General features: G+C 34.7%; 1 pseudogene; it reads right to left on the bottom strand.

The window, feature by feature from the left end:
• The window catches only part of LOC132559475 (uncharacterized protein DDB_G0284459-like), an 86,712-nt pseudogene that overhangs the window by 56,424 nt on the left and 17,645 nt on the right, over positions 1 to 12,643 (bottom strand).

Genomic DNA, 12,643 nt, shown 5'->3' with positions numbered 1-12,643 from the left:
TAGCAAGCTTTAGAAATGACTAGAACTGTCGCAAAGATGGCCGACTGATATCCCCCCCTAAATTCCCTCAAAAATGGGGGAGGGGGGAAATGGTATGTTGCAAATTCATACAAATTCAGCTTTTATAAAACATATAAACACATTATAAATAAAACTATAATAAAAATCAAATATGAAATGATTTTTATTCACTTAAATAACATGATATTTGACTTCAATTATTGTAGCATAGAATAGGTACTTTAAAAGCTCATGAGGAATACTTGAGATTGACGAGTTACGGTTTGGAAAAGTATAATCTTAATCTGTTGTTTGACCTATTTGCATAACCTCATCCTAATAAACGTCCATATTTTAGTTTTCAGGTTTCTAAAATGTAAGTAATCTGATTTGATCTGCAACATACCATTTAACCTTTGATCTCTTGACATTACCCTGACCTTTTTCTCTGTTCTATTTTTTATCAAGACATCATTTAACAATAAGAAGACTTAGAATTTGATATGTTAACATAATAATGTTTAAATAATGACAAAAAGTTTTTTTTCCCCTTCTTCGTTTTAAACAAATTTATTTCCATACAAAATGCAAGTGCTTAAATCTTTTATTTGTTTCTCTGGTCACAATGGTGACACATTTGTAATTCAATTGCCATTCGTTTTAATTAGCTTTTAAAGGGCAAAATTGATCTGTTTCCAAACATAGTTCCATCGCAAATACTCATTCATGCAGTATAAATTGACTTCAACACTTGAATGAGTCATTTAAAATATACATATACTTGTAATAGTACCATCTCTTGTCTCTGTTAAGGAAAATGCTCAACAAAACACTATTATATCAATTCCAACATTGCAATTACTCCAGGTTAAAATATCCTTTAAACAACATTGCAGTAGCTTTTGTCCCTCCAGGAATGACAAGGAAACAAGACACACACAAAACTGGTGACCCACATTACACCATTGTCTGGCTTTCTCACGGAAGCATGACATTTACCAATTTATCTTTGTTTCCCAGTGTTCCACAGCCACAACAATCTGAGCTGATTAAAAAGATATAGGTTTGTTGTTGGTATTTTCCAATCGAGACTGATTAAGTCCGATTCATGATGGTCATTCATCTTCATTACCTGATCATTAATTTCTGAGCCTACCATTACAACATTGTTACTATAGACTGAAACCAAGGTTTTAAGCTGTCAAGGCCAGTCATCAAATGAGACTAACAAAAAAGGCACCTGTGTTAAAAACGTCGAGGAATTGAAATAAATTAACATTTTCAAGCTTCCATCGAAATATATAACAAATTCATAACTATATCATGATATTAAGCCTGTAATAATAACTCTAGTAATGAGCCCATCTATATCAATTATTATCATTTAACTATCACATTTTTTAAAATTGTTCAATAAAAGGCTCATCTTTTCAATTTTATTTTTTTCTGTGAAAAGACCAGAAACTGATGTACAAAACACTAAGTGATAGAGATCACTTGTTGGGTTGTACTTTAGAACAAGATCCTATGCAGTGATCAAGATATTGTTAGCAGACCTCTGAAGACCTAACATGTATTTCTAAAAATATCTGTCTGTGAGGAAAGTGTCTAATTAACATCTATGCACTCAAAGCCTATTGGGAAATAAGACACCTGACATAGAAACCCAGACAGAGTTACAAAAGATTATGTGTCAATAAGTTCCTACTAGTAACTGTATCCTACCTGTCAATAAGTTCCTACTAGTAACTGTATCCTACCTGTCAATAAGTTCCTACTAGTAACTGTATCCTACCTGTCAATAAGTTCCTACTAGTAACTGTATCCTACCTGTCAATAAGTTCCTACTAGTAACTGTATCCTACCTGTCAATAAGTTCCTACTAGTAACTGTATCCTACCTGTCAATAAGTTCCTACTAGTAACTGTATCCTACCTGTCAATAAGTTCCTACTAGTAACTGTATCCTACCTGTCAATAAGTTCCTACTAGTAACTGTATCCTACCTGTCAATAAGTTCCTACTAGTAACTGTATCCTACCTGTCAATAAGTTCCTACTAGTAACTGTATCCTACCCGTCAATACGTTCCTACTAGTAACTGTATCCTACCCGTCAATACGTTCCTACTAGTAACTGTATCCTACCTTCCAATAGTTCCCAATGGTAACTGTATCTGTCACCATAACCACACCTACCAATAAGTAACCAATAAGTTAGGTCCAGACAATGCAACACTTACTTTGGTCCAGACAATGGTATACTAAGTTTGGTCCAGATAATGTTACACTAAGTTTGGTCCAGACAATGTTACACTAAGTTTGGTCCAGACAATGCAACACTAAGTTTGGTCCAGACAATGTTAGGTAATGATACTTTTTAAAGTCATCTTACTTATTGTTTCATAGGAAGATCAAATGATTAATCTTAGATCTTAGCATGTTGGAAGAGGCATCTAACACAGTGACCTTTAACGTTCATCTCTTGGAGGTCACTAAGCAATCAACAAGAGACGACAAACCACTGATCATTATAGTCAGGAGACAGTTTATTGACTTCAAGTCAGAGACAGAATCCATTTCAAGTATGTTACTCTACACATCTAGTTACCTCTTCCAAGTCAACAATTGTAGGGAATCAGACAAGAGTATGACAGTTTATTCATAGCTAAACTTTTCCAATTTGAACCCTAATGCACATGCAAAAGTCCATTTGCATATCTTACAAAAGTTCCTTCATGGTTTTTTTATACTATATATAGAAATTAGTGCTGTCGCATTACCAGCTCATACTATAAAAATTTTCAATGAGAGTTCATACATTAGAATTTGATCAATTATTTTTCTTTTTTTATCACCATATTTCCTCCTACCATTCTCTGTAATTTTACAACTGATAGCAATTTTACAAATCTGAAGACAAACCTTTTGTCCTCCTGCAATAGCAACATAATTCATATTACAAAGTACATTTATAAATCAAATACGACTTGACCTGTCTATAAAGGTCACTTATAAATAACAAATACTTGTCTTCAAAGGACACTGGTGATTGGTCCTAACAATGTAATAAAATAAAGTTACTTTCCAACTACACAAAGTCCACCTGTCTATAAATGATACTACTCTTTTTTTCGCATAAGTGGCCTTTACACAGAGGTTGCTCTGAATATTTGACAAAAGAAAAGTGCTTTACTTACATACAATATTATATACTTTTAACACATTAATTTCTACCATGACCAATATGATGGTGGTTTTATTCTTCTTCCAACTGATGACTGCATTGCTCACTGTATCAGCAGAGTTTTGTTTTCCTTATTCAATTCAATAAACAGATAAGAGTGCCATTCTACTGTCAGAGAGCTGACAACCTCTGGCAAAGTTATTAAATCTTGAAGTGGAAACATCCCCAGTTGCCAAATAATGTAAGTTATCTTTTAAAGTTGGTTTTAAACATCACTGGAGTGTCATCCATAGAAATAGCACTCTTATTATTTCCAGTATAGTAAGCATTTTGATTAAACATCTTTCTTTAAATAAGGCCTCCTGACATGATTATATTTAGTTAGTTCATAGTTCACAACAAAAATTATCTTTACAATAACTTTTTGTTCTCTGGTCATTCTTTCTTTGAAATTGAACCATAATGGTGAGCAATGATGTTGTACTGGATTTCCGAGTAATGTTCTATTGTCTTTGATGTTGTCATGTTGGGGTAATGTCCTATTGTCTGTGATGTTGTGATGTCGGAGTGATGTCCTATTGTCTGTGATGTTGTGTTGTCCGAGTGATGTCCTATTGTCTTTGACGTTGTGTTGTCAGGGTAATGTCCTATTGTCTGTGATGTTGTGTTGTCAGGGTAATGTCCTATTGTCTGTGATGTTGTGTTGTCAGGGTAATGTCCTATTGTCTGTGATGTTGTGTTGTCAGGGTAATGTCCTATTGTCTGTGATGTTGTGTTGTCAGGGTAATGTCCTATTGTCTGTGATGTTGTGTTGTCAGAGTGATGTCCTATTGTCTGTGATGTTGTGTTGTCAGGGTAATGTCCTATTGTCTGTGATGTTGTGATATCAGAGTAATGTCCTATTGTCTGTGATGTGACGTCAGAGTGATGTCCTATTGTCTGTGATGTTGTGTTGTCAGGGTAATGTCCTATTGTCTGTGATGTGACGTCAGGGTAATGTCCTATTGTCTGTGATGTTGTGTTGTCAGGGTAATGTCCTATTGTCTGTGATGTTGTGTTGTCAGGGTAATGTCCTATTGTCTGTGATGTTGGGGTAATGTCCTATTGTCTGTGATGTTGGGGTAATGTCCTATTGTCTGTGATGTTGTGTTGTCAGGGTAATGTCCTATTGTCTGTGATGTTGTGTTGTCAGAGTGATGTCCTATTGTCTGTGATGTTGTGTTGTCAGGGTAATGTCCTATTGTCTGTGATGTTGTGATATCAGAGTAATGTCCTATTGTCTGTGATGTGACGTCAGAGTGATGTCCTATTGTCTGTGATGTTGTGTTGTCAGGGTAATGTCCTATTGTCTGTGATGTGACGTCAGGGTAATGTCCTATTGTCTGTGATGTTGTGTTGTCAGGGTAATGTCCTATTGTCTGTGATGTTGTGTTGTCAGGGTAATGTCCTATTGTCTGTGATGTTGGGGTAATGTCCTATTGTCTGTGATGTTGTGATGTCAGAGTGATGTCCTATTGTCTGTGATGTTCTGATAAAAGTCACAGCTCTAGATCTATAGTACTGGTGACACAAAGTCTATTGTACTATAACTACACTATGCAGTTGAGATAACATTGAAAAAAGTAAAAAACAGCATTCGATTTCAGATTTGGACTTTCAAATATTATATGTTCCCAAGTTTTCCACATTCTCTTACCAAGCAGTTTTTCAATTTAAAGTCTTTTTTTCAATTCTGCAGTTTTTCACAATGAATTCTCTGAATAACCTGAACTTGCAGCTTTTTAGTAAGCATTTCATATTTTTAGAAAGGGTATCCAATTTGACCATCTTAGTCAGTGTGACCATTCCATGTTATACCAGGCTGTTGTTACCTGTCTGCTCTAATGAGTTGTGGCCGACATCTGATGGCTATTAAGATGGAAGACTTGGCAGGTGTTGGGGGATCATGTCACAACAAATCATGAACATCATCACAACTTTGAGGTACATTTTGACACTTCCCCTAGTATCTCCTTCCTGTGTAGCAATGCTCCTCTCTAGGAACTGCTGACTGGATTATTTTAACACCCACAACATTCAGCAGATCTACTACTGCCACCTTTGTTACAAGGGGAGACTTTTCATTACATGTAACAACTACTGACATGTGCACTTAGATACATGTCCCGTACACAAATACAGCATTATGCCTACTATACCTATCTCTCTGTCGGTCAATAAATCTCTTTGAATGGCTTGGACAGCTGCCCTGCTAGATCATTTCTACACATACCCAAAATCATTTACATACTATGTAAGCATCAGGTTGTTCCAAGCTTTTGCCCCCTGCTTTACAACAAGAGATCCAAGAAGGATCTTCGTAGCAATCATCAAACTAATTTCATTATTATCATCATTATCATTTCCATTGATCTACTCTCTTATTTCATCAACTCAGCAGTAAATGAATCAGAGCTTATTTTCCAAATTGTTAAGAATTTTAAGTCTTAAAAATCTTTTCATAATGTAAGTATAAAAAATAAAGACACACCAAAAACTTACAGCTATGAGAAAACTGTATGAAAAATTAAAGGATCCCTCCTGTTTTATCTATGAAACTGCAATCACACACTATTATCATCAAAATTATGGAAGGTCACCTACCAGTTATGATTTTGTTTTCTATCTAAAAATTGTTAATATAAGGACTAATGGTAGCTTCCATACTGAGGTGGAGAAAAGACCAGCTAGTACTTAACAGATAAAGCCAAAGACAGCCAGTCACTATAGTTTTGCCATTTTGTTTATGACTTCTAATGAAAAAGATCCATTCAATTTGCTATTTTTTTCCCAATTTTTCATTATTTCTTATAAGAAATATCCATTCATAACTTCTCAAGGAGAGGGAAAGACATGACTATGACCAGCAGATAAATACAGATGGTAGGCTGGAAATTAGGGGAGTCAGAATTCTTGTCCCCAAAGGTTTATGAAGCTTGCAGTTCCCCAATCATATCCCTGCTTCTCTTTCTCATCTTAGTTTCTAATAAGAATTTGGATGATTTTCATTATATTTGGGTTCTCATTTTTTAAAAATATAGCTATGTGCATCTATTGTGAGTAAATACGTGGGTCTAAACACAGATTCTAAAACTTAATGCTACAAATCAAGTTCCAGAATACATCTATAAACCTACAAAAGTAAGTAGACCTTGAAACAGCAATTTCTTTTGACGAAAACATAATACAATAATCTCCTTCCAAAGGATTTATTCAATAATGATGTAGAAAACACAGATACAGAACTCTTCCGTTATCATTCATACACTTTGGTTTTCAATAATTACCCTCTGCATCAATGTAGCCTGCCTTTCACAGATCTCCAAAAGATGGTAATAATGAAGGCAGTTATTTCTTGCCAAATCCCTAATTAGATCAAGAAATATTTCCCTTCACTAGCCTAACCTTGAGCAATAGAATGCTCCCCAAATTAGTGTTGTGTGCTATGCTGGTGTCATACAGGCCAATCTGTGCCTGGCTCCACATTACACATGCATGGTGGTGCATGCACGGAAAAGCCGTGCCAGATGAGTGGCTGTCCTAGTCCCATCTGTTCCTGGTCTACATGGATGTCCCAGTGGCCTACTTTCTGTTCTTTCTGTGCTTAATCTGATTTGTTAAAATTTAATCAGAAAGCTTAACCTTACTGTCAATGGCTCAAATCTAACAGGTTAAACCCTTAACATAAAGTCCTTAGCTTGCTGTCAAAACTTAAATCATACAAGCAAAAACCTAACCAGAAAGCTTAACCTGATTACCAAAACAGCCTTTCATGCAATGATATTACTTGAAAGCTTAACCTGACTACCAAAACAACCTTACACACAAATATCTTAACAGAAAGCTTAAGCAGACAACATCAGTAACAACTCTCTAGATCAATACTTACTTTTCCTTAATTGTTGAATGGTGTGATTCTCAATCTGTAAAAAAAATAAATAAATGAATGGAAAATTAATATGTCGATATAAATCAGCAATAAAGACAGAGGGAAAAAACCCCACATTGTCATAAAACACTGAGTACACAAGAGAAAATAATCCACAGTAATCAATTTATTTATTGATTGCAGACAATCTAGACAAGTGATCAACACCTGCGGCCTGAACACCAACCTAAAAGGCCAGACATAGAAGACCTGTCGATCTATTGCTGGGGAGATTGTGTTAATCTCACATCAAATACAGGATATTACAGTGCAGTTACAGAATTGTTTGGACTAGCCCAGCAGAAATATTGACAAGTCTAAAACAAAACATGATGCCTAAATACCAACATTGCCTATTTCTTTAATACTAGCTCTGTCACCTTAAATATCAGGTCAAGGTCAATGAAAATACAGTATCCATTACTGATATCAGTATTTTATGGCTTGGTTCTGTCAACATTATTAGAACATTATATTTAAGAACAGTCATCAGAAATGTCACATATGGTGAATTGTGTTTTTTGAATCAGCATGCATGAAGTTTGCCTTTAACACTGCTATCAAGGTAACAAATAACAATGACAGGTTCCAAGATTAAAATGGATTAAACATCATAATTCCATTCAACTCAAATTGGTGTTATCCTTAAAATAATATGAAATAAGAATTTTGTTTCCCTTTTAATTTTAACAAAGTTCTGTTGTTAAAGTTTCCTCAGGTAAAGAAATGCCTCCTTGTTGTACCATAACCACTCCACAAATTTAATGAGGTAACAATCAGGTGACCATAACAATATGGGGGAGGGGGGCATTAACTGACCTTATTTTGACCCCAGAATACACAGGTTCACAAACTAATATACCACCTGATGTTATGAAAAAGTATACACAAAATTCAAGAAAAAAAGACTATAGTAATGACTGATGTGACCAGAATTGTGTCTCTATAAAGACTTGCGTAATGGATGATGAGACAAAAACTATGTTTCTATAAAGTTTTTACCCTTAGAAATGAACTTTACAAAAGTTTCTGAACAAAATGAAACAAGAGCTTCCAGAGAGATCTTGAAGCCTGCCATTGTTTGATCTTTATATTTTTGAAAGTTGATCTTTTCTCTTCTCTGTTTTTGCTCTTAATAACACATTTGAAAATTCCTTCACAAAAATACCAATGATAATCTTTACCTGCCAAATCCAACATGGCCACCTGGAAGCCATTTTGTTTCTTCTGATCAATCCCAAAATCAAATGAGCACAAGGAGACCAAAGATATAATACATATGAAATTTGAGAAATGTCCATTCAGTACTTAATAAAAAACAGAAATAACAATCTTTACTAGGCAAAATCCAAGATGGCTGCCTGTCGGCAATTTTGTTTTTCTCTTCAGTCCAAACTCAAACAGGCACAACTAGGGACATAAAAGAACCTATACATGAAATTTGAAAAAAGATCTATATAGAGTAGTTCTCCAGAAAAAGTGATAACAACCTTTCAAAGTCAACATCTAAGATTCCGTCTGTCGGCCATTTTGTTTATCTGATCAGTCCCAAAATCAAATTGGTACAACTAGGGATCAAGGGGAACCTACATTTAAAATTCAAGAAAGAACCATCCAGAACTTCTCAAGAAATAGCGATAACAAACTTTCATAGTCAAAATCCAAGATGGCCACCTATCTACTATTTTGTTTTCCTGATCAGACCCAAAATCGAATGGGCACAACTAGGGAACCTACATAAGAAATGTACGAAAGATCCAACCAGTACCTCTCAAGACCTGTCGGCCTTTTGTACTTCTGATTAGTCCAAAAATTACAAGAGTACAACTAGGGACAAAGGGGAACTTACATATATGAAATTTAAGAAAGATCCAACCAGTACTTCTCAAGACCTGTTGGCCTTTTGTACTTTTGATTAGTTCAAAAATCATATGGGCACAACCATCCATTCAGTAGAAATATTGATAATGAAAATTGTTTACGGATGGACGGACGGACAACCGACCATGGAGGCAGAGCGAAGAATGAAGAGTTGACAAAGTCAAACTTTTATCATGGTAAAATTAAGTTAATCATTGACCCAAAAGGTAGCTTACTACTACTGAACATATGAAACTGCCAAATTGTTACTATATTACTGTAAAGGTTATATAGATGACAGATAAAAAGTAAGACACACCTGTTGTGCTGGAAATGGAAATTTTGGCTCATCTTTGCGTGGAGTGAGTATTGCAGTAACAGGAGGATCCAGACATTTCATCTCCTAAAATCATAAAAAACATTGATATGGCATATCAGAAGTGTTTAATTATTCAAAATCTAACATAAATACCATTTACAAGGACACAGTAATACCATATACACCAACAATCTCTAGTTCAGGAGACAAACCAAGTGATGATGCCAACCTTTGATGATATAGCATATTTTTTTAACGATGAATGTTACAAATTTAATGTGCACTGAAGCATGAAATTGTCCAGTCAATATTTAGCAATAATTACAGCATTACTGTTTCCAAAAGTCCTACACAGACATCATTGTGTGGTAGGATTACCTAAAAATCTGGACTAATCATATTTACACCAACACTGCCACGATGTCTGCTTATCAGAAGACAATCGGAAACTTGTTTTTTATTGACTAATCATGTTTCCTATTAACAGAAATACACATGTTTCGATCGCACAATCAGCATTTCTCCTTTTCTTGAGAGCTTATAAAAATGTCCACACCATTAAAAACTGACATTCATCTACCTTATAAAAGTTTCTAGGTTTTAAATGTAAGAATACAAAATGCAATCTATGCTCACTGTAACTAATTCTAATTCTACAAAAGGAAGCATGCAACTATTTTCCTTTCTCATTTCACAATACAAGCCTCTCGATCTGTACTTAAGGCCTGGTATCAATCTAACTATAATTTGTGGAGTTGTAAGTAATGCAGGTTGTTTGGGTATCACCATCTGAATGCACTTACAGCACAAGAGTGATGAGGAGCACAGCATGTATACAGTACAACTGGCCCCCAAATAACCGGTTTATTTACAGCACTGTTTTTGTGTGTATTTTCATCAGTATAGTTAGATACACATACACAACACATTACCAAGTTCATTTCACTATCAGATCAAAGGAATTAAGCCCTGTAGGATATACATCATCATGTTTTCTACCACATAGATTACACTGACTCTTACTCAAATATTTCATGTGGAGCATTATATATCGTGTACATCATAATTAGGAGAACATGATTATACAGCTTATTTACATAGCTGTCAAGTTTTTCCAGGTCCAACCTGAAGAGAGGTTTTGTAACACTTGCATAAAAGTGTGGTAAATTCAGAGTGACCATTCAAGATCTGAACGAAATGCAATCCCTAAGTGTTTCTAATTAAAGATGATATACCAACGGTCAACAACTGAGAACGACATATAACCCCTAAACATTTCTAAATGAAAATAGATATTGATACATAAATAATCAACAACTGAGAATGACATATAACCCCTAAACGTTTCTAAATGAAAATAGATATTGATATACAGTCGACAACTGACTCTTGTTAACCCCTAAATGTTTCTAAAGATAGATATTGATACACAAACAGTCAACATTTGACTCTTGTTAACCCCGAAATGTTTCTAAAGATAGATATATATCGACTATTTCCAAACCCTCTAAATATAAATCTGTCATTCAGTGTATCACAAATTCTTGATCACTTGACTGTAGTGGGCTATATAAACCTTGTTAATGAGAAGTTTCATTTCAGTAAATGTGCCAGCTATACAGGTCATTTCAACAATATGACACCTGGAGTATTATTGCCCATTGATCAATATGTTACAATACTGTGCATTTTTACATCTGTTTCGAGATTACACTCTGTTGCACTTCAAAATATCAAACTCACTCGGTACACCATCAACAACCCCATTATTGTTTCTTTGTTACCACATTTCTTCTGAGAAGTGAACATCATTATATAATCAATATACTAAATTGAAGTGAACACTTTTATAATAAATCAGGTCAAAGTATTAAAATCTCTTTTTATGAACTTGTATCTGTAATGTTTCGTTTAATTAAATCCCCATGTATGCATGAAGAGGCACTTGTTACTCTATGTTATCTGATTAAGGTAATGGATCATGTAATAATTAAATGAGTTTTCTTTCATTTATAGAAATTGACCTGCTCTTTTGAGCTTGAAGAAAACACAGAACAAATGGCAGTGATGACAACCAGTCCTTTGTAGGGATCTCATTTCTGTTTGTCCTTCATTATATATTATCGCACAAGCACCTTTTATAAGCACTGTATTACAGATTACATAAAGTTAGTTATGATCAAATATTTATAAACACTTAATGGAGCTGTGGCTTAACTAAACCTGAACTGAATTAATTATTAAATTGTTGTCCACAATTCACAGCTGGACACAGGGAGACATGTGATAGATTGGGCAGTTGTAATGATATTATAGAATACTTTCATACACCATGTTCTGACTACATGACAACCAAGACAGCCTTTCTGCTGTATGGTTGGCAGCTTACATCACAAGTTTTGTTTGACCTGACAGATCTTCCTGTCCACAATGTGACTACCCTAATCAGCTTTACAAGAAAAACCTGTGTGTAATCAGCTCTGCATGCAATCTCGCAGTTGATGTCAATATTTTCTAATTTGGTTCAGAAGGATTATGACATATTTATAGTATTCTATATCCATTATATCAAATACCCTCAATTTTATGCGCAATTACTGTAACTGACTGAAAACAACACCAATATGACCTTGTTACAGAGTATCACTTCATACCAACTCAGACCTGTTGAATCTGTATCAAGTCTAAACTTTAGAATACAGGTAACTTTCACTTTCAATTAATATATTTTCAATATGGCTTCCATGTATCCTCACATCATCTCTTAAGACAAAAAAACAAAGCAGACACATTTAATTAACCTTTACTGGGTTGTAATAGAACAAAGTTTACCTGTAACAATATCTTATGTAGGTTTAAAATCTTAAGGATGTGACACGTAACTGGGACCTTCCTAACATTAGATTTAAACCATTTTAAGTCTAGACATGTATTTATGACACTAAGTTGTACATACATTTTTCAAAAGTTCACAACTGAAAATGATAGCTTCACTTTCTTGAATGTTACAACAGAGGAATATGTGATGCAATATATTGCACATTACATTAATTCTTCCTATATCCTATGCTTCTAATAGACAGGATATCGAGGATATCTACAATCCTCTTCTGATGCCGATAAAATGTCTCCCAATACATGTTAGAAGGAAATCAATACATTGCTATGTAAGTAGCCAGCCAGGTAAGATATGGTAACTTGCAGGTAAGCTGTTATGATAAGTCCCAGTCTCTTATAATATACACCTGGGCCAGGTAAGAGCATTACCATCAATAATACCTGTCAAAGCCTGTATAATTCCCTATGCCTGACT

The sequence above is a fragment of the Ylistrum balloti genome, unplaced genomic scaffold (genome assembly GCF_031769215.1).
Source record: "Ylistrum balloti isolate Yb309-2 unplaced genomic scaffold, AGI_CSIRO_Ybal_v1 Utg370920, whole genome shotgun sequence".
NCBI classification, from domain to species: Eukaryota; Metazoa; Mollusca; class Bivalvia; order Pectinida; family Pectinidae; genus Ylistrum; species Ylistrum balloti.
Note: the sequence above shows the minus strand (reverse complement) of the source record. Positions and strands in the feature narration are given on the sequence as shown.